This window comes from Salvelinus alpinus, chromosome 1 (assembly GCF_045679555.1).
Source record: "Salvelinus alpinus chromosome 1, SLU_Salpinus.1, whole genome shotgun sequence".
Lineage (NCBI taxonomy): Eukaryota > Metazoa > Chordata > Actinopteri > Salmoniformes > Salmonidae > Salvelinus > Salvelinus alpinus.
This window is the reverse complement of record NC_092086.1, coordinates 36823592-36846980: the sequence shown is the minus strand read 5'-3', so window position 1 is coordinate 36846980 and position 23389 is coordinate 36823592. Positions and strand designations below refer to the sequence as shown.

At 42.9% G+C, this 23389-nt stretch overlaps 1 protein-coding gene across 1 annotated transcript in view; it reads left to right on the top strand.

Annotated features, from left to right (window-relative positions):
* The first annotated feature begins 203 nt into the window (after positions 1-203).
* The window catches only part of LOC139574656 (speckle-type POZ protein), a 150711-nt gene continuing 127525 nt past the window's right edge, over positions 204-23389 (top strand). Inside the window, exon 1 of the mRNA XM_071399423.1 lies at positions 204-300. The gene's annotated coding sequence lies outside the window, so the exon portion shown is untranslated. The remainder of the gene's footprint in view (positions 301-23389) is intronic.

Here is a 23389-nt window from a genome sequence, read left to right as displayed (position 1 = left end):
AGCGTGTCTTGATAGTTTTGTGTTGTTGCTATGAGAAGAATGAATTGTGTTTATTTAATGTTCAATTTAATTCTCAAAAAGAATAAACAGAGGTTTTTGACTCTTATATTTACATGAATAAATGTATTAATAAGACATGTACATTCATGAATAAAGTATTTAGCTAAAATAACAAAGCGCGCGTGCTTACCAAAACATTGCCATGGGCGTGCATGCTTTCGTCACAGGCATAACCCGGATGTAAAGTGCCAGTGCTGACAAAAAAAAATCCTATCCTGTCGTGGAACATACTGAAAAAAGGTGAGTTTTAAAACAAAAGGAAACATCGCTTTGAAAAAATTCTAAACTTTGCTTGTACTTGCTTTCATTCTGAGACCAAACACCAGTGAACGTGTGAGTTTGGTATCTAACAGGAATACGGAAGGCACTTAGCCAACTTGTATCTATCTATTTTACCTTCTCAACAATCTCGACTGTTGACTTTCGAGATAGCAAGCTACACTTAGCTAGCTAACGTTAGCTCGCTAGCTAGTTAACTAGCCAGCAGACGGGTAGCTAGCTCGTTGGAAGTAAGCCCTGACAAATCGTCTACCAAACATTAGCTAATCGTGCTAAAATGTAGGAAACTACTTGTTGTAGTTTCCTACTTAGCCAGCTTGCTAGCTAGTTGTTTAGCCAGCTGAGCTAGTTAGCTAGCCAATCTACGCTGCCTCGCGCTTGTCTGACAATGGTTTGACAGCTGGTTTTAGCTTGACCATTTGTGAAGGAGAGATTCATTTTATGCAGTTGGTGTGCGGGAAAGAGGTGGGTTATTCCTAGAAATGAATACATGAGTAATTCTCACAGGGGCCCTGTGCTTCAGTAAAAGCATTTTTTTCCCTTCCACATTATGAACCCACAATTTGCTCTGAAGCCACCATCCCACAACTGCCTGTATCCTGCCAAATAGTGACCATCACTTGTCTCCCGTATTTGTTTGCATGAGTTGTGCAGCACAGTGTCCTTCGCCAGAAACTGAGCTCCATAGAGAATGTGAAGAGCCAGGCTGAGGGGTTGCTGCATTGCAGAATAAGGTCCTGCCTAAAGATGAGCAAACTGTGAAATTGTCAATATGGTTAACCACGCACAGACAGAGAGAATTCCAGTGGCAGATGTTTTTTAAGTGGGCGTTTTGGGGCACAGCTGATATTTAACCAAATAAAATGTTGACGCAAGATTAGTTTTAGTACATGAAGTGCTGTGGGAAATCTCAATCATTCTTGTGTGGTCCTTCAGCATTTTTCCAGATTGTAAACACATGCAGGTTGAAACTGAGGGAGCAATGTTGGAGTTTAGTTGAGCATCTGAGTGGTTTAGTGAGGTATGCTCTGAGACAGCATAGATAACAACAACTGGGACACCCACTACAGTCCCAGTCCTAAAAGCTGCCCTCAAGGAGCTGCACTAGAAGTACTCATTCACCTGCCACACACCTGCTCCAACAGACACCTCAAAACTGATAGGCCTACACTATTTCAGTGTAAGTGAGAGTTTTGGCTCTATTGATGAGGAAAATGGGGCCTGTGAAAGTCTGAAGACAGACAGGTGTTTAGTTGTGGCTTGAGTGCAGAGACTTCATCTTGGCAGCTGTTTAACTGAGAAAGTCATTTTGGTGTGAGTGGAGTACTTGTCTGACTGGAGTACTTACCTTGATTTGACATGCTGGCCTCACCAGTCAGTGTGGCTGTGCTGAGAGACAGCCATCTCATAACGGTAAGGAAAACCCTGTGGTTGTCAACAGGAATGTGCTTCTCTGTATGAAGACAAATTTTGTACATGCTTCCAGACTGCGTTGACGGGAAAGGATCCTCAGAGCAGGCACAGGGTTCCATTGTTCCGTAGTTAAAGTCAGGCTGTAATCAGTGATTAGGCCAAAATGGTAAAAGACTTTTCCGTTGCACAATACCTTCATGACAATGATTGGCGATGGAACACTTCAAAAGTTACCGGTACTGCAATGCCTACCTAGTCGTTTCACTGCACACAAACTCCTAGCCAGCCATCACTTCCCAGCCAACTCCATCCATTCTATGTTATGATATGTTAAATTGGACAGCACTCGATTTAGCGGAGATGCACTCTACACACCATCCCCCGGCCCTCCTCACCATCCATAGGACAGAACACTTTGTTTTATTTACGCGAGGTGCTTCTGTAACTGCTAGGAATAACAGCCAATGCATGGCGGAGGGCAAGCTAATGTAATCTGACAGCAATGGAGTGGTAGAGGCCGCTCAGGCATCGTAAAGCTGTCGCTGTTTAAGCTCCTAAATTTGTCGCTAATACCCGCCTGCTTCAGCTTCCACATGGCCACAGAGCTATGAGGAGAAGAGCACCGGAGTGTGCATCCAGGCAGTTTAGTTGTGTAACTGTGTCTTTCCACCTGTGTTAAGTATATATGTGGATAATGGTGGTAATAGGTGTGTGTGTGCAGCTCCAGTAAATGTGTGTGAATCACTGTGACACTACAGGTGCAGCTTTAGAAGAAGCCCATTTCTCACAATGCTGATTACTTGTGAGGGAATGCAACAACTATTGAATTAGTTTGCTGAGAGGTTGGAAATTGAAATATGGATTGGGGTCGCAAACGCCTGCCTGTGCTATTGGCTGTTTTGGATGTGTGGGATGAAATGTATTTTGTGTGACTGATGCAGACAGTGGCGGTATCTAATGGTTTTCCACTGCTCGTTCCTGCATTCCAATAACAGGATAGGAGCAGGAGTGACACAGACGAAGTGGATGTTTTTAGTCACCTTAAAGAGATGCCAGGCCATTTTTCAGCCAGACTAACACCAAGCCTGCTGCTCTTCCATTACATTATGGCATCCATTTTAAAGTGAAACACAAACCCAGGGCCTGTTTCCCAAAAGCATCATAAGGCTAAGTTCATCGTTAGAGCCTTCGTAGGAGCATTGTTAACTTCTTATGGCTGGGGGCAGTATTGAGTAGCTTGGATGAATAAGGTGCCCAGAGTAACCTGCCTGCTACTCAGGCCCAGAAGCTAAGATATGCATATTATTAGTAGATTTGGATAGAAAACACTCTGAAGTTTCTAAAACTGTTTGAATGATGTCTGTGAGTATAACATAACTCATATGGCAGGCAAAAACCTGAGAAAAAATCCAACCAGGAAGTGGAAAATCTGAGGTTTGTAGGTTTGCCTATCCAATATACAGTGTCTATGGGGTCATATTGCACTTCCTAAGGCTTCCACTAGATGTCAACAGTATTTAGAACCTTGTTTGATGCTTCCACTGTGAAGGATGAGGGAATGAGAGCTGATTGAGTCAGGGGTCTGGCAGAGTGCCACGAGCTCACTCAGGCGCACCCCCGTGAGAGGTAGCTGTGTTCCTTTTAGTTTCTAAAGACAAAGGAATTCTCTGGTTGAAACATTATTGAAGATTTATGTTAAAAACATCATAACGATTGATTCTATACATCGTTTAACATGTTTCTACGAACTGTAATGGAATTTTTTGACTTTTCGTCTGGCCTGCGCGAATTTGGATTTTTTAACTAAACGCGTGAACAAAAAGGAGGTATTTGGAGGTAAACCTGCTGTTTTCAACTCTCTAGAGACCGCAGGAGCGGTAGAGATACTCTTAATGATCGGCTATGAAAAGCCAACTGACATTTACTCCTGAGGTGCTGACTTGCTACACCCTCGATAACTTCTGTGATTATTATTATTTGACCATGCTGGTCATTTATGAACATTTGAACATCTTGGCCATGTTCTGTTATAATCTCCACCCGGCACAGCCAGAAGAGGACTGGCCACCCCTCATAGCCTGGTTCTTCTCTAGGTTTCTTCCTAGGTTTTGGCTTTTCTAGGGAGTTTTTCCTAGCCACCTTGCTTCTACACCTGTATTGCTTGCTGTTTGGGGTTTTAGGCTGGGTTTCTGTACAGCACTTTGAGATATTAGCTGATGTACGAAGGGCTATATAAAATAAATTTGATTGATTTGGACATAAAACATTTATTGTGGAACTGGGATTCCTGGGAATGCATTCTGATGAAGATCATCAAAGGTAAGTGAATATTTATAATGCTATTTCTGACTTGTTGACTCCACAACATGGCGGGTACCTGTATGGCTTGTTTTTGTGTCTGAGCGCCGTACTCAGATTATTGTATGGTGTGCTTTTTCCGTAAAGTTTTTTGGGAAATCTGACACAGCGGTTGCACTAAGGAGAAGTTTATCTAAAGTTCCATGTAAAGCACTTGTATCTTTTTATAAATGTTTATTATGAGTATGTCTGTAAATTGATGTGGCTCTCTGCAAAATCACCGGATGTTTTGGAGGCAAAACATTACTGAACACAACGTGCCAATGTAAACTAAGATTTTTGGATATGAATATGAACTTTATCGAACAAAACATGCATGAAGTCCTATGAGTGTCATCTGATGAAGATCATCAAAGGTAAGTGAATATTTATAATGCTATTTCTGACTTGTTGACTCCACAACATGGCGGGTACCTGTATGGCTTGTTTTTGTGTCTGAGCGCCGTACTCAGATTATTGTATGGTGTGCTTTTTCCGTAAAGTTTTTTGGGAAATCTGACACAGCGGTTGCACTAAGGAGAAGTTTATCTAAAGTTCCATGTAAAGCACTTGTATCTTTTTATAAATGTTTATTATGAGTATGTCTGTAAATTGATGTGGCTCTCTGCAAAATCACCGGATGTTTTGGAGGCAAAACATTACTGAACACAACGTGCCAATGTAAACTAAGATTTTTGGATATGAATATGAACTTTATCGAACAAAACATGCATGAAGTCCTATGAGTGTCATCTGATGAAGATCATCAAAGGTAAGTGAATATTTATAATGCTATTTCTGACTTGTTGACTCCACAACATGGCGGGTACCTGTATGGCTTGTTTTTGTGTCTGAGCGCCGTACTCAGATTATTGTATGGTGTGCTTTTTCCGTAAAGTTTTTTGGGAAATCTGACACAGCGGTTGCACTAAGGAGAAGTTTATCTAAAGTTCCATGTAAAGCACTTGTATCTTTTTATAAATGTTTATTATGAGTATGTCTGTAAATTGATGTGGCTCTCTGCAAAATCACCGGATGTTTTGGAGGCAAAACATTACTGAACACAACGTGCCAATGTAAACTAAGATTTTTGGATATGAATATGAACTTTATCGAACAAAACATGCATGAAGTCCTATGAGTGTCATCTGATGAAGATCATCAAAGGTTAGTGAATCATTTTATCTCTATTTCTGCTTTTTGTGACTCCTCTCTTTGGCTGGAAAAATGGCTGTGTTTTTCTGTGACTCGGTACTGACCTAACAGTAACATAATCGCGTGGTACGCTTTCGTCGTAAAGCCTTTTTGAAATCGGACACTCTGGTGGGATTAACAACAAGTTTATCTTTAAAATGGTGTATAATACTTGTATGTTTGAGGAATTGTAATTATGAGATTTCTATTTGAATTTGGTGCCCTGCGCTTTCACTGGCTGTTGTCAAGTCGATCCCGTTAACGGGATCTCAGCCGATCTCAGGCGTAAGAAGTTAAATCCAAGCTTTTTCCGCAAACCACCATTATTAACGTTGCACTTGAAAATGCTTGGAATTTAATGCTTGCCTCAGGCCACTCGTAGAACAGCTAAGTGCGCCGTTAGATGCCCTCCCACGTCATTTTAAACACAGAAGATCTCCGCTAAACAGAATCAAATGGTTTATCTGTCTCTCTGTGACTGCCGATAACTACAAATACAGAGTTGTCAATGTCTTTGCAATTAATTACAAGCTATGTTTAAAAAGGTTATTCAAATGAAAACTGAGAACTGCATTCAAATATAAACAATAAGCTATAGGCCTCATATCATATAGAAATACATTTCATGTTCAATCAATGGTTCTATTTTGCTAATTTCTCTAATTTGCCTCAATATATTTCATGATGTGTAGCCTAACATGCGCAATGATGTGCCAATCGGTGACTTAGTGCATTTTTATTAGGTAAGCATTAGAATAAGACGCCTCAATATTTGCAGCCTTGGGTGGTAACTTTTGTCTAAGTTCTGATCCGTCGTCAGTATTCTGAAATCATTCTAATGTTAAGGCAAGATTTTTAATGGAGAAAGCTGATCCGAGAACAGCACTGCTTTTCTTTCCAGCCTATCAGTATCGACACATGCTCCTACAACGGACTTAGGTACCTCTCTGGATGTTGTTTTGGGAAACGTGTATTACATCTTTGGCCGTTATAGGAAAGATGCATTGTTAAAACACTCGTAAGTGTAAATTCCATCGGTATCGGGAAACCGGGCACAGCTCATTCCATCTGCCATTTAGATGTATTTAAATGTGCTGCTGTGCTGGTGGCGGTTTAGCTTAGTGAGCGTCTGGCTGGCTGGGTGTGGAGAGTTGTGGGCTGGAGGCCTGCCTGGTCTGGGGGCTAGAGGCCTACTTCTCCCTGGCCGAGTAGCCTTGCCGCTGACCCCGGGAAGCTATCTGAATATCAATGACAATGCAGTGATTTAGAAGCAGCCGTGGCCCCAAAGTCAGATCTAATCGTGCTGGTATTTACTGCCATTTGAGCTTGGAAAGCAGCAGTAGACCATCTTGCTGTTGTGATGCGAGGCCAATTGAATTCAAAGGTAATTTCCATATGGCTGTTTGGTATTTGGGGAATGAATCACCCATCTAGGGGTAGTATCTCTGAGGGTTGGGTGAGACAGGGTTTAAGCGCTGTGCAAATTCAAGGTCAAAGGTGAAATTATACAAAGAGATGCCCAGACATGGATGGAGGGAGAAAGATAAGAGTGAGACTTTACAGAGGGAGATACTAAACTATGGTCTGGTAAATTGGGAGTGAAAGCAACGGGTTTAATGCAGGTGGAGTGAGGAGTGTTGTGTAAAGATGGAGATAAAAAGATGAACAAATTTAGATAAGATGGAACGAGAAAAGGAGTTATGTAGTAGGTGAGGCGGAGGTATAGAGAGAGCGAGTGAGATGGGGGGGGGGGAGAGAGAGGTGATGTTGGGGGTGGAAGAGGATTGCGGTAGTGAAATCGATAGTTCATACCATTCTGAAATTGAGTTTCTTTTTGTTTTTTTGTCAGAAACAGGTATGGCGGGTATAATATGAAATGGCTCTGGCTGAGGACCGTTACTCGAGCAGCAGTATTGATTCCTGGGCCGTGTTCCAATTATAGTTGGGTGTTTTTGTCCGAGGCCCTCGCTCTGCAGCCCTTAAAAAGCTGGGGACAAGGCCGGACAAAGTTTTTGGGTGCCGACTGACTTTGTCTTATCGCTTCCCCAAAGCGGCCCACTTTTTCAGTCATCAAAGAAGTTAGCTGGGTAATATAGTGTGCTGTCTCACTGGGTCTCTGAGGACATCACTAGAGAATGGAGATTTCCCCTATGGCCGTCTCTCTTAAGAGATTCACTGGCATTACAGCATAAAGAAAAAATAATCTTGTTTGTGTGTAGGGTTGTCAGTGTGTGTCTGTGGCTAAGTGGATTTGAGTTTATTTGTTGTGGGAGTGGGTTTGCATAACCTATGTGTAGGAAACTTACATTCTTTGTACACGTGTGTGTATTTGTGGGGGCAGCTTGGAAAAACAACACCAGGTTGCAGACTCTCTTCTCTGGCTGAATGGCAGTAGAATGACAGCAGATTGCTCTGTGGCTTCCTCCACGCTGCACTTAGCAGTTCATTGTGTGTGCAGCCAGACATGAGCAGAGAAATTGCAGCTGTTTGTTGCCTTTGTTCCTGGAGGATTTCCAAGGTAAACTGGCATGTAATTCCCAGCCTGATGTCCTTGCCTTTGCTCCTGCTTTTAGAGAGCCTTATCTGAGTTTGGAATTGGGGGAGAGGGGGCTGCTGGATCGTGGAACAATGTAGGACAACTTTCTGGTACTCTTGAGGTTCAGTAAAGAGTTGTGTTGTCTGTCTCTACTAGTGGACTCTCTCCTCTTTCTCTAGCATCTGTCCCATCTGTATTTTATTCCTTTTCTCTCCCTCCCATCTCTCCAAATAATTTCAGGCTCATGCAAAATGTTTCCCCACTTGTGTGTTAATGAAGTGGATGAATATTCATGAGGCAGAGCTGACATCGCTGTGGAGATCTTGTGAAGGGAATATGGAGTGGCAGGGCTAGACATTAACTTTTTGCTTGTCATGCCACTAACACCATTTGCACGTCATTGTATGATCAAGGACCCATGCATTACTATCTATTTTTACCATAGAGAATCAGACCAAAATGTATGCTACACTCTTTGAGTAGTCGAGCCTGTCTCAAAATACAACACTGCCCCTTTAAGGCTCTCCTGGAGGATGGTTAGCCACCCTTGGTAGCCTATAAAATAGTGCAACGTTAGAATTACATCAAAATACTTTTCCCTACAGGGCTCGACATTAAGGGAGTCCCGTTGTCCCTGTGATGATGATAAATGTATATGTTTTAAAACGGACTGTTTTAAAATTCATCCAACCACTGCACATCATATTTTTTTAAACCAATGAGGCTGATGCAACAGATCAGACCGTTTAGCTTAAAATGTTGATAGTTTTATTTCTTTATATTATAAGCTCAACAATGCGCACATGGCTGTAGGCTATGCGCGAATGTTCCCCAATGCAATTAGCAGGAAAAGATCTTCCTCAAAAGCGCACCGCATGCACCAGTGGGTTCATGTAAAAATGAAGGGGAGATCTAAAGATGCATTATCTAGCATGGCTTACTAATATGACTAGGATTATGCTGTTGGACAATAAAATAATGTTGATTTGAAAACCAGTAGAACATGAGAATCATGCTGTTTTCAATGGCGTATTAAGTGTTAATAAAATAATTCCCTCAACATTTCTATGGTTGTATTTTGGCTATGCTAGGTTACTTTGAAACAAGGTACATGCTTCATAAAATTACATTAAATGTCCAGGTTTTAAACAATTATGTTTACGGTTAAATAGTTTTAAAATGCGAACCGCCCCCGCTCAGATTTAAGGTGGGTGACTGTCCTTCACTCTCTTGTGACCATTTGATCTGAAGGAACCGTGCCTCCAGTATGTCGACAGAAGCCTTTAGATGCTCATGTTAATTATCCTTCATTATATTTGTCAATCATCACTATATTTTTGTAATTAAGTCTCATTAAAGTTTGGCCACATTTTTTGGCACCTCTTGTCGGCATCGGTTTGGACATGAAGCTGTAGCCAATATGCATATCACCTACATTTTGACATGTAGGATTTTTTATTTCTGTACATTAATAAAACTAGGGGTGTGAACATTTAAATGAAGTTGGGATCCTTAACGTTAAGAGAAATCCCTAACCGAACCCCCACCCCACATATTAAAGTCACAGTGCAGTTATCACACTTAAAAATAAATAAAAAATCCCAATTTTATAGCCTGACTATGGCTATAAAGGCCTACAGAAGGTAGTGTAATTTAAATAAACTCAGAGGAAGAGGTGAACTTTAGGCTACTTTGGCGAATTCGCGAGGCATGGAAGACAATTAAGACATTGCGAGATGCAGATTACCAAGCCGTGTACGGTTCTGCCTGCCTCTCTCTCCCTCATGCTGGCCTGCCTGCCCCTCTCTCTCCCTCATGCTGGCCTGCCTGCTCTTTCTCTTCGCTAATGACCCAAGTGTGTGTTCAGTCTTTGGTCTGTTGCATGTAGAATATCCTCGCTTAGGCTATTCATGGCACTGGTGTTGGCGGTATACAGTATCTTCGGGCCAGTCTTGCACGGGGTAGGCTTCTCTTAGTTGATTAGTGGGTAGGGGTGTTTCTGTCTCATATGAAATCACAGTAGGCTACTGGTGTAGCCTGTATTGATTACCCTTTTCAGATATAATGATATGTGTCCTCTTGAAAGTGCCTTGGTTACGACATGCTTGTTTGTCTGTTACACGGAACCCAAACCGGCTGTGCGCGTGCGCCATTGTGCATAAATGTATTTTGCCCCCCCCCACACCAAATGCGATCACGACACGCAGGTTTAAATATCAAAACAAATCGTTTCTAGTCATCTCTCCACCTTCCAGGCTTTGTCATCGTTTAACTTATATTGGGATCGCATCTAAACTTTAATTGTATTACCACGACTACCGGCAAAACAGTTCGTCTTTCAATCATCCACGTGGGTATAACCAATGAGGAGATGGCACGTGGGTACCTGCTTCTATAAACCAATGAGGAGATGGGAGAGGCAGGACTTGCAGCGCGATCTGCGTCAGAAATAGGAATGAGGTCTATTTTAGCCCTTGGCGTCGCAGACGCTCGTTGGCGCGCAATAATTGAATAAAATGGATTTCTAAATTTATATTGCAACGCTCGCGCACGCAATGTGTCCGGTCTGGTCAGCATGTTAGGGAAGGCTACACTACGGCTTTTAAAACGCCGACAAGAAACCTTCTCTGGAGACATGAACGCCATTTTACTTGTCTGTAAAGTAATGCCGAAGCGGGACTACCTTCCATCACTAGGCGACTAGAACTTTCAATCCTAGCATGCCTGCTGCCTGTGCTCTGACAAAAAAAAGTACTTTAAAGTATGTTAGTTATCGCGACTTACGAAGACATTTAATAGAAAGAAAGCACTTCTAGCTACCCTACCATAAAAAACAGCGTAAACGACACAGCAGCACATCAATCAGCAACGTTTGTTGTCAGGGAAACAATTGAACGTTCTATGCTGGAGCAGAATTTTAGTGTCTGAAAAGGTACATACGCTGCTGATGCGGCACTTTTTTTAAATTGTCAAAGTGATCAATTATGGACATGTTACTGTACTGCGTTCTGTGTGTGTAAAGGGTCGCGGTAGATAGAACTTCATTGCCCGGCCCTAACGGTCATACATCTGTAATAGGACCATTTCATTTGCATTATGAATAAATGTGGAGTTTTTTTTTTCTTATTGTTTTAAACGGAACCACCCCCCCCCAAACATGGCAGTTTAAACGTTAAGAAAAAATGTCCATTTGGCACATCCCTAAATAAAACATTACTCTGTTGGCCTCTGATCCAATTCTGATCAGAGTAATTGTTTGATATTGTGATTCTTGTGAGGCATTTTTACTTAAACTTAAATTTACTTAAATCTATATTCTTCTGCCCATTTCAGAAATAAAAGCTTGATGTATGCTGTGCTTACTTCTCTCACACATTGCCAATGTAGCTCTCATCTTCTTTCATTATGTCTGCTTTGTATTGCTTTTCAGTGTACAGATACTCTACCTCATTTTTGCTTGGCAGCCTTTCATTTGGATTCTCGCTCTCTCATTCTTCTTCCCTCTCTTCCTTTCTCTCTCTCCTCCATTGCTCCGTACCTCTGTCTCCGTGGCAGGGGATGTCAGACCCCTGCAGTCCACCGCTAAAGCATCTCATACGATCTGTAAAATCTTTGATCTCACGGTATCCATGCACTGAGCCACGACAGCAAAGTGTATGGATGTTGCGGCACAAGAAAGAAACGTGTGCATGTCATTGTCATTGTGTGTGTGCTCAAAAACCTTTCATTTGGCAGTGTGAGGCTGTCAGCATTTGTGGGAGAAACTCTTAATAAGAGGGAAGAGCTTGTCTCCTCTCTGCTTGTTCCTGCTGGGCTTTTTCCTATTCTGTCCTTTCCTTTCTTCTCTGTCGTTAGATAGAGCAGTAGTTTTATCAGTTGATTTTTAACCATGTCAGCTTCAGACAGTTTGACAGATATCCAGTCTCATTCTCCCAGACATGCTCCCTATGGTCAGGGAAGGGTGGAGGCTGGTCAATTCATCAACACTCTATTACAGGACCCCTCCATCTTCATAAATCCACTCACCAGCTATCTATAGGCTATACACAACCCACTGCTATAGGCTTTATACAACCCACTGTCACTTCACCTGTCTCACTAAAACTGCTGCTGGGATCACTAGCAAGAGCATGTTGTTGCTCAAGTTGATGATATTGAAGGCCATGGAATGGGGTTACATTCCCCCCTAACTTTGGGGGTAGCACCCTGACTTTGGGGGTAGCAGCCTAACTTAAGCAGTTACAGTGTAATTACAGTGTAATTGATCCAAGCTTCTTGGGGGCAGCTATGGAGGCAGACAGCCGTTTGAATATGCCCCTCTGTCATTTCCTTGGACACCTCCGGGTCCTGATGACAGTGAAGGACACTCGTCTGTCTCTCTGTCCCTCGCTCCTCTGACGGTGTGTGTGGGCTGTGTCCACGCCCCCCCCCCCCCTGTCTGTTTGCTCTCCTCGCCCCTCGACTGATCAAAGCCCCTTTGAGGGTCCTGAGTGGTTCTGGGCTAATATCCGATAGTGATCTGATGTGTGTGTGCGCATGTGTGTGTCTTCTCAGTGATTAGACACCCAATGACAGGCTGAGCCAGCCCTGTCTACCGTTTTTATCCTTTAAAGGGGCAATCTGCAGTTGCGGCATCCATTTTCTTTTTTAAACGTATGAATGATAAGTACCCATTTCATTCTTGAAGAATATAATTTAGAAATGCCTCATGAGCTTAGATCCACTGTCGTACCCCATCAGAACCCAAAATATAAGCTTGTTTTACTCCACTGTTTGTAAACTATATAGCCTCAAAACACATTTTGTCAGTCCTTGCATTCATAGCTCTGCCTATGAATTTCATAGTGGTTACATTTCTCCAGCCCCATCCCTCAATTGCAGATTGCCCCTTTTTAATGTTGCATCCTCCCCAGCAGCCGACTCAATTATCAGTGATTAAGTTAGTGTCAGTCTTTAGCGCTGAGCCATACCTCTCCTCCCCGCCGTGTGGCACAGAGGCCCCGAACAGAGCTACTGATCCCAAGTCAGCGCTGTGGTGGGACGTACAGTATGTAGACAGCTCTAAGTATAACCCCTGTCCTCAACTCTGATCCCCAGACAACAAGGTGACAGCGTACTGAAAGTTGGCAACACCCCCAAAGCCTTAACCTCAGCGAGGAGGAAGAGGCATTGCATTAAGTTATAGGATAACTGTGTAAAGTGAGGAGGAAGAGGCATTGCATTAAGTTATAGGATAACTGTGTAAAGCCTTAACCTCTGTGAGGAGGAAGAGGCATTGCATTAAGTTATAGGATAACTGTGTAAAGCCTTAACCTCAGTGAGGAGGAAGAGGCATTGCATTAAGTTATAGGATAACTGTGTAAAGCCTTAACCTCAGTGAGGAGGAAGAGGCATTGCATTAAGTTATAGGATAACTGTGTAAAGCCTTAACCTCAGTGAGGAGGAAGAGGCATTGCATTAAGTTATAGGATAACTGTGTAAAGCCTTAACCTCAGTGAGGAGGAAGAGGCATTGCATTAAGTTATAGGATAACTGTGTAAAGCCTTAACCTCAGTGAGGAGGAAGAGGCATTGCATTAAGTTATAGGATAACTGTGTAAAGCCTTAACCTCAGTGAGGAGGAAGAGGCATTGCATTAAGTTATAGGATAACTGTGTAAAGCCTTAACCTCAATGCAATGTCTCTTCCTCCTCACTAACTTATAGGATAACTGTGTAAAGCTATCCTGGTGCTTAGGTTCTTATCCAAGCTGAGATGACCCTGCTTTCAGAAGGAGAAACAAGGACCTTACACTGCAGAATGATATGAGTGATTCCTATTATTCCAGTTAGATTTTGAATTTGCAGGGAGTTACCGAAGACAGCATGGAGATATATAAGATCTGAGCCCTTGTCGCTCAGTCCTCACCCCCTTCTCTCCCCCCTCTCCACCAGCCTCTCTAGAGTAGAGGACTGGCCTTGGTGGTGGCACAGGCGTGTGTGTGGATTATTGTGAGGCGTCTCGTAAAAAACAAAAAACTCTTGGCTGCAAGGTCACGTCTCTTCTCTGCCTCATCCCCCTAATCCTGGCCTGTAAATAAATATCTAACACCCCCCACACTAACACCATAATACCTCCCCTTAGCTACACACACACCCCTAACCCTCTCTGTTCTGCCCTGAAGTCTCCGTAAGGCACACCTCGCATGTCTTTGCCTGTAGCGTTTTGACAAGTGAATAAACATCAGCTGCTTCATTGCCCCCTGCCTCCCAGCCTCTACCTAATACATAATGCTCCCCTCTCTTCCACCTCTATCTTATCTGCCCCTCACTTGTCCTCTACTCTCCCTCTAACTACTGTATCTCACAGGCTGTAAGTGGAAGCCAACCCTTGTAGGCTGGTTATGGATCCCCACAATCACTGGGCTATTACCTCTACCCTGTCATTACATATAGACTAAAGACTAGAAGTGGGTCTTATCTCTCTATAGAAAACCTAGCTAAATGCTCTCTCCTTAGGCTCTGAGTCCTCTCAGGGGACAGGCAGACAGGTGTGGGTTGGACAGGTAGGGAGTTCTCAGTTTCGATTTAAATGTATACACCTCTGAATTAGGATGCAAATACCTTTTGCAGATTTGGTGGGTGTAGCTCTCTCTTGGTTTGGGGCTACAACCACGATCTCCCTCCCTGTGCCTCCCTCCCTGTGCCTCCCTCCCTGTGCTGTCCAGTGAGCAGCAGCAGTGATCAGTAAGGAGAGATGGTAATCTGCCGTAGCCTTAGCGCTCTCTGGCTCTGCTCTCCTTGAAGAAGATTGATGGCCCTCCTGGAAAGGCTGCTATTGTGGATGGGCAGAGAAAAAGAAGGGAGGGAGGAAATGGATTTAGAATGGGAAATTTGAAGGAGAGGGATAGAGGGAGGTAGTGTGATAGTGGGAAAAGTAGATAAAAAGAGACGGTGCTTGAGAGGTTAGGAGATGAATGGGGGATGAGTTGATGAAGTTAGGTGAAGAGGTCAGGGGGACTGTGTTTATCTGAATGTGTGTTTGTGTAAACATGGCCAGAGATTAGGCTTGGACTCATCAGTCCTCACCCATTATCTGACTCCCACACACGCAGTACTCATGCACACACAATTGTATGTTGGTTTAATCCATTTGAATTCAATACATTTTTGACAGCATCCCTTTTGATTTAAGCAAAACTTTCCATTGATGTTTGCCCATGGAAGAAGGGGCCAGAAAGGGACTTTTTGGTCTTGATTGCCAAAACATTCAGGAGATAAAGGTGCTCAAAGTTCATCCACTTTGCATACCATACCATGAGACATCCATGTCTTCATCACTGGGAAAATATAAACTGTTGAGTTTAAATGACATCAAAAGCTCACAAGCAGGGTTGTCAAACTATTTGATAATTTCTTCCCTAAAAATGTGTTCTAATTAAATGTTTTGACCAATTAGCATAAATGCGTAAACTAAACTAAACTTTTTTGTTGTTGATATGGGCGTATATTGTAGCTTCGACCCAACTTCACATCTTCTGCGGGTTTTGTGTTGTGCCCGCTATCTGTTGACACAACATGATCTTGAATGGTGGGTGTCATTTCAAGCATAGAACAATTATTCATAGAATGGACCTATCCCTTCAGACCACTGTAATTTAGCTGGTATACCATTGAAATTGAAATTTAATTAAAATTGTAACTTCTAATTACTACCACAGAGATGGCCGCTGGTCCACCCACCATCAGATGTCAACTTAAATGGTCATGTCTATACTATTGTCTATATTTCTATGATTTCAATAGGTTTCCTATGGAGTATAAACAGTATAATTAAAACAAACAGATATTCCCATTCAAGGCAACGTTCTCCCTCACACCATCTTTGTGGTACCATTTGAAAGTGGAAATGTCAATTTTATTCCCATTTCAGTACATTTAGTTACCAAAACATGACACCCACCCTGTATTCAAGAACATGTTGTCTCAACCGATGGTGAGCACAACACAAGGCTCTAAGCTACAACATATGTGAATCTAAAAAAAACGGTAGTTTACGCATTTTTAGATAATTAAAGTTTAAGGTAAAAAATAAAATAAAAATTACAACAAATTGAGTAGTTTGATAACCCTGTTTGTAAGTGATATCAATCTCAACCGTTTATCTTTTGCGGTGATGAAGACATGGATGTCTGGTACCTTTTTATCTCTTGAATCTTTTGGCATTCGGGTCCAAAAAGTAACTTTCTGAGCACTTCTACAATAGGCAAATATGTATGTAAAGTTTTCTTCAAATCAAAAGGGGTGCTGTCAAAAAGAGATTCCAATTGATTTACTCTCTTAGTTCAAGTTTTCACGAATAAACAGATTTGTACTACAGTTCCTGTCAAGATGCTTATTTGCATACACAAATGAGCTGTGCATAAGAACCATATGTAACCATAATGTGTGTCTAGGTCTGTGAGCACATACTGTTCATTCTACGTTTTCCATTCTAGTCATTTAGCAGAAGCTCTTATCCAGAGCGACTTACAATTAGTACATTCATCTTAAGATAGTTAGGTGAGACAATACATCACAATTGTATCAAGTACATTTCCCTCAACACATTTCTTCCAGATGTTTTTGAAAGATGGGCAGGGACTCCACTGCCCTGACTTTAGGGGGACATTTGTTCCACCAAGTTGCAGGAGTTTGATGGCAGAAGCTGGTAGCCCAGCCAAAAGAGTTGCAGTAGTCTAGACGTGCCTGGATTAGGACCTGCGCCGCTTCCTGTGTGCGGAAAGGTTGTACTCTGAAGAGAGTGAACTGCTTTGATGTTTGCAGAGAATGACAGTGTTGTCCAGGGTCACGTCAAGGTTCTTTGCACTCTGGGAGGGGGGGCACCTTGGAGTTGTCAACTGTGATGGAGAAGTCTTGGAGCGGGCAGGCCTTCCCTGGGAGGAAGAGCAGCTGTGTTTTGTTGAGCTTGACGTGGTGGGCCGACATCCAAGCTGAAATATGCCAGGCACTCAGAGATGCGTGTCTCCACCTGGCTGTCAGAAGGGGGGGAAGGTGAAAAAGTAGTGTCATCTGCATAGCAATGATAGGAAGACCATGAAAGGATATGACAGAGCAGAATGACTTAGTGTATAGAGGAGCGGGCCTACAACTGAGCCCTGGGGGACACCAGTAGTGAAAGTACGTGGTGCAGACACCGAGTCAGCTTTGGCAGAGTGGAGAGCAGTCTCGGATGAGTGACACGACTTGAAGCGTAACTGGTTAGGATCAACAAGATTGTTCTGAGAGTGATAACAAGAGTTACAGCACGCTCAAGTGTTTTGGAAAGAAGAAAAGAAGGGATACCGGTCTGTAGTTGTTGACGTCAGAGGGATGAAGTGTTGGTTTCTTAAGGAGAGGCAAACTTGAAGTCAGAGGGGACGCAGCCAGTGGTCAGGGTTGAGTTGAGGCAAGTGAGGAATGGGAGAAGGTCTGTAGAGATGGTCTGGAGGAGGTGATGGGGTCAAGTAGACAGGTTGTTGGGTAGCCAGCCTTCATTAGTCGCAGAATTTCATCTAGAGAGAGAGGGGAGTAAGAGGTCAAGTAGTTCTGTGGGAGTTATGGCCCCCGAAACATGACCTGCCGCGCTGCTCTGCTTCACTGCTTCTTAACACACTGCTCACTTAACCCGGAAGCTAGCTGCGCCAATGTGTTGGAGGAAAGACCTTCCAACTGACAACTGAGATCAGCTTGCAGGCGCCCGGTCGGCCACAAGGAGTCGCTGAGCATGATGAACCAAGGAAATCCCCCGGCCAAACCCTCCCCTAACCCGGACGACGCTGGGCCAATTATGCGCCACCCCATGGGGCTCCCGGTCACGGCCAGCTGTGACACAACCTGGTATCGAACTGGAGGCTGTAGTGGCGCCTTAGACCACTGCGTCACTCGGGAGGCCATATCGTATTGTTTTGACAATATCGCAATGTTATTTTTGCGCTAATTGGCTGTACCAATTACTACACCAAAACTACAGTATTTTTCCTTCATATTATTGTTCTCCAACTTCTTTTTAAATAGATTGATTAAAATGCATTTTCTCATGGCTCTCTGTTGTGCCTCTGCAGCAGATCAAATGGTGAGCAATATGCTTGGAACATCGCGTTGCAATATATACAGAATCATGAGAATCGTAACACGTATTGTATTGGCACCTAAGTATCGTGATTAATATCGTATCGTGAGATTCCTGGCAATTCCCAGCCCTAGTATTAAGTAGCCACCGGATTGGCTGATGGTGTAAACCCCCTGGACAGATGCGAGTATCGTAGGCGACCTTTGAGTTACCCTAGGCATATTACTCCTTTATGGCCCTGTGTGTGTGTGAATAACCCAGATCCTCCACTGTGTGTGCAGCAGCAGACTGGCCCAGTTGTGCTCATAATTATGACAGTTATTCACTCTTAGTGGCTCTTTTTAAACATGGTCAAGCGCTTGATGTGACCCCCTGGCCAGCTGCCGCTCTCTAAATATTCCTCTTTTTCAAGTCTTAGGGGGTTTCAGCAGCGGTGAACCTGTGAGGAACAGTCCTTTTTTTCTCTTTCTTTTCCCCCCGTATCATGGCTGACGTCTTTTAATGTCTATTCCCATCTCTCCCGTCCCTTTCCGCCCTCTGCTTAATTTGTCTTCAATCCTTTCTCGTTTTGTTTCTATCCTCTCCTTGTCTGCTGCTCCCCTTCTCACTTTTTCATCAGCCTGTAGTACATCGACCCATCTTTCATCCTGCCTCTCATCTCCCATTCTTCCTCTCACTTAGCTTTTTCTGCTTTCCATTTGTTTTCTTCTTACACTTTTGTTTCCCCCCGCTACTCTCCTGTCTCTCTCAGCTCCATCCTCCTCTCCTCCCCTCCCTCATTCCCCCTCCTCACCATCCAATCCCTGCTCTCAAGCTGAGGAGATGTAGGTTTGCTCTGCCATGGAGTCTTGACAGGATGGATGGCAGCGGGTGTCTGTGTTGTCATCTCATCTCCCCTCCCCTCTCCAACCTGACTAAACGATCAGGCTCACTGGTGGACAGACAGACAGGCCGGGGCAGGGAGTGCAGAGGCAAGGAGGGTGGCAGGGCGAGGCCCCAGCGTTTACCCAACCTGATTACAGGATCACACACTGCAGGTCAACCCTCATTTCCTGGAGTCCCAACTCATTACCACACCGCTGACCAATGCCTTTCAGTCAGGAAGGGAGGGGAAGAGAAGGAGCAAGGCGGGAGACGGATGCATAGAGAATGAGTACAGGTCAGAGAAAGGAGAAGAGGGGGTGAAGGAGGGATGGCCAGAAGAGATCGAGATGAGAGAAAGCACAGAGTAAATGATCATAGGTCATAGACAGGGCAAGGAGGATAGCTTTTGCAGTGAGCCAAGGGGATTTTAGTCTCCGATTCAGACAGAGGTAGTAGATCTAAGTAGCTGTTCCGCTGTTATGTAGGTCTGAAGGCTGGTTTAGCCAGATGACTTTCACTGTACAGACCAACCAGGAAGGCTCTGCCCACCACAGGACCACGGAGACGCACCCTCTTCACCTCACACAGTTGACTCATTATTTTGTACACAGTCTGACACAATCACAGCATATTGTCAGACCTAAGATTCTCTTATTCCCCATTTTGCCTGTTAAAATGGTGGTTGAACCAGGAGGCATTAGTGATTTTGGACCCAAAAAATATCGACCGGACTCATGCTTCTGTTGTCAGGTTTTGAATACACATCTGCTTGTCCAGTCAATAAGAACACTCACATATTCATTGCAGGTGAGCTATTGATCAAGCCTCTGTCCCCCTGAGACACACACCTCTGAGAATAGCACTGCCTCTCACATTCCGTGCTTGCATTTTGCCTCTATATTTTGCATCTGATTGACATTTGTGACTGGCTTGTGTAAACCTGAGGGTGTTAAGATGATTCCTTCAGTCCACCTCTCTTCTCTCTGAGTTTCTGACCCAGGGGCTATGGCAGGGTCTGGATTAAAGACAGGGGAAAGAGTGTTCTTTATTCAGAACATGTCACAGAGAGACATTGTTAGTCAGAATGGTTTTGCACTTGGCTTCGCGTTGTGATTCAGATTGGATTGGCTTTCTTCATGGGCTCAAGTTGGGCCTATTTGTTTTAGATTAATGCTCTGAATCAGTACTTTGTCTTACAAACCAGAAGAAGTGTCTCATATCTCTCAGCTATTGTCTTTGTACATGTCTGTAAATTATATAATAATTATATAATTTAAGATATGAGTACATATAATGAGTCATATAGCATGAGTCCAAGGTCATGTAGAGACCGGTGTGTCTGTTGTCCCTTGTGTCTGTGCTCTTGTAGAATACTGGTTGAGGGGTGGAGATGTAGTTAATTATTCCTTGCCCACGAACATTTGACCACCCAAGCAATAGTCTGCTTTCTCTATGATTTGCTTGACCTTCACTTGAACTCTGTTGAACTCTGCATCCAGAGTAGATAAAGCATGTCTGGTTGGGGTGTATGCTGGGCGAAGAACATTCAGAAATCTCTTCCAATTCACATTGCCTGTGAGCATCAGAGGAGAACCAGATGCATACACAGTTCGAGCAAGACATTCATCAGCATTTCTGACTACGTTCCTCCATTGAGTCAAAAAAACATCAGATTCCAGGAGGACCATGAGCTGTTGCTATCAATATGGTGTCTGATTAGGGTTGCAAAGGGTCGGGAACTTTCCGGTAAATTTTCGGAATTTTCCCCAGAAATTTTCCATGGGAAGTTAAGCTTTGGAATTTTGGTGATTTTGCTTAAATTCATCAAAAAAGTTAGCTTATAACAGTGAACCTTTTTTGTGGGAAAAACAAGGCAATTCTAGGTCTCGTGGCATATCTTATGGCTGCAATCCCGGTAACGGGATCGATATGACAACAGCCAGTGAAAGTGCAGGTCGCCAAATTAAAACAGAAATCTCATAATTAAAATTCCTCAAACATACATGTATTTTATATCATTTTAAAGGTAATCTTTTGTTAATCCCACAAGTGTCCGATTTCAAATATGCTTTTTAGTGAAAGCACTACAAACGATTGTTAGGTCACCACCAAACCACAATAAGCACAGCCATTTTTCCAGCGAAGGATAGCAGTCACAAAAAGCAGAAATAGAGAGAGAATTAATCACTAACCTTTGATGATCTTCATCAGATGACACTCATAGGACTTCATGTTACACAATACATGCATGTTTTGTTTGATAAAGTTCATATTTATATAAAAAAATCTGAGTTTACATTGGCGCGTTACATTCACTTGTTCCAAAAACATCAAGTGATTTTGCTTAGCCACATCGTTTCAACAGAAATACTCATCATAAATGTAGATGATAATACAAGTTATACACATGGAATTATAGATATACCTCTCCTTAATGCAACCGCTGTGTCAGATTTAAAAAAAACTTTACGGAAAAAGCTAACCATGCAATAATTTGAGACGGCGCTCAGAACAATAGCCAAATTAGCCGTCATGTTGGAGTCAACAGAAACCAGAAAATACATGATAAATGTTTCATTACCTTTGAACTTCATCAGAATGCAATCCTAGGAATCCCAGGTCCACAATAAATGCTTTATTTGTTCGATAATGTCCGTTATTTATGTCCAATTAGCTACTTTGGTTAGCGCGTTTGGTAGACAATTCCAAAGTCACAAAGCGCGTCCACTATAACGTGACGAAATGTCCAAAAGTTCCGTAACAGTCAGTAGAAACATGTCAAACGATGTATTGAATCAATCTTAAGAATGTTGTTAACATACATCTTGAATAACGTTCCAACCGGAGAATTACATGGACTTCAGTTGAGTGATGGAACGGAGCTGCCTCTCACATGAACGGGCGTGTTCAATGCGTGGTCACCTCATGGCAGTGATTACTCATTCCTGTCTCCTTCGGCCCCCCTTCACAGCAGAGTCAGACAGAGTTCTATTGACTGTTGACATCTAGTGGAAGCCGTAGGAAGTGAAAACTCATCCATATCTCGCTGAAATTTCAATGAGAGCTTGGTTGAAAAACTACCAGCCTCAGAAAAATTCCAAACAGGAAGTGGAACTTCTCAGGTTTTTGCCTGCCATATGAGTTCTGTTATACTCACAGACATAATTCAAACAGTTTTAGAAACTTCAGAGTGTTTTCTATCCAATACTAATAATAATATGCATATATTAGCAACTATGACTGAGGAGCAGGCCGTTTACTCTGGGCACCTCTGTGCACCTTTCATCCAAGCTACTCAATACTGCCCCTGCAGCCATAAAAAGTTAAACTATCCCCAATTCAATGGAATTGCAACCCTCTGCATGCACAGTGCACTCTTCCATCACATGTACAGCTGATTCTCAAGATCTTGCACACTAATGAGATGCTATTGAGCCCACACTGTCTGAGCCAAGGACTACATTCTTTCTGGTAAGTTTTGATTATAATACTGGGTGGGGTGAATATATTTTATATGACATACATGATTTTTTGTAAACTAGTAAATAGTAGCCTACAGCAAAGTGTGTTTAAATAATTTCTAACTTGTTAACAATTTCTGCTAGTTAGTATTTGCTACCATGTGGGTTTTTGCTTGCTGGAGCCTGCTAACTGAGGAGTGTTCACCTGTTTCCATCCTCTAGGACCTTTCTGATAGTATCTATGTTTAATCTAACTGATTAACTATTTATCTGTACTTGGAATTGTATTTTTTATTTTTTTTGTTTCCTAATCTTTACAGGAAAATGCCATGGGCACAATCTGATGTGTGGAGACATTTCACTGCAGCTAATGTAGAAGGAAAATCTGTGTTTTTGGCCTTTCTAGGGAGTTTTTCCTAGCCACCGTGCTTCTACACCTGCATTGCTTGCTGTTTGGGGTTTTAGGCTGGGTTTCTGTACAGCACTTTGATATATCAGCTGATGTAAAGGGCTATATAAATACATTTGATTTGTACATTTGCAAAATACTATGCCAAATCATGTGTGAAGAATGCAACAAAGACGCAGAATCATCTGGCCAAGTGCATAAAGTTCCCTCAGCGCTTACAACAAGCAACCTCTGACAAACGTTTCTCTACTTTTATTCAAGGTGAAAATGATGAATCAGACACCTTATTGATAGCAACAGCTCATGGTCCTCCTGGAATCAGAAGTTTTTTTGACTCAATGGAGGAACGTAGTCAGAGAAATGTCGATGAATGTCTTGCGCGAGCGGTGTATGCAACTGGTTCACCACTGATGCTCACAGGCAATGTGAATTGGAAGAGATTTCTGAATGTTCTTTGCCCAGCATACACCCCTCCAACCAGACATGCTTTATCTACTCTGGATGCAGAGTTCAACAGAGTTCAAGTGAAGGTCAAGCAAATCATAGAGAAAGCAGACTGTATTGCAATCATCTCTGATGGGTGGCTGAATGTTCGTGGGAAAGGAATAATTAACTACATAATCTCCACCCCTCAACCAGTATTCTACAAGAGCACAGACAAGAGACAACAGACACACCGGTGTCTACATTCCAGATGAGCTGAAGGTAGTCATCAATGACCTTGGACCACAGCAGGTATTTGCGCTGG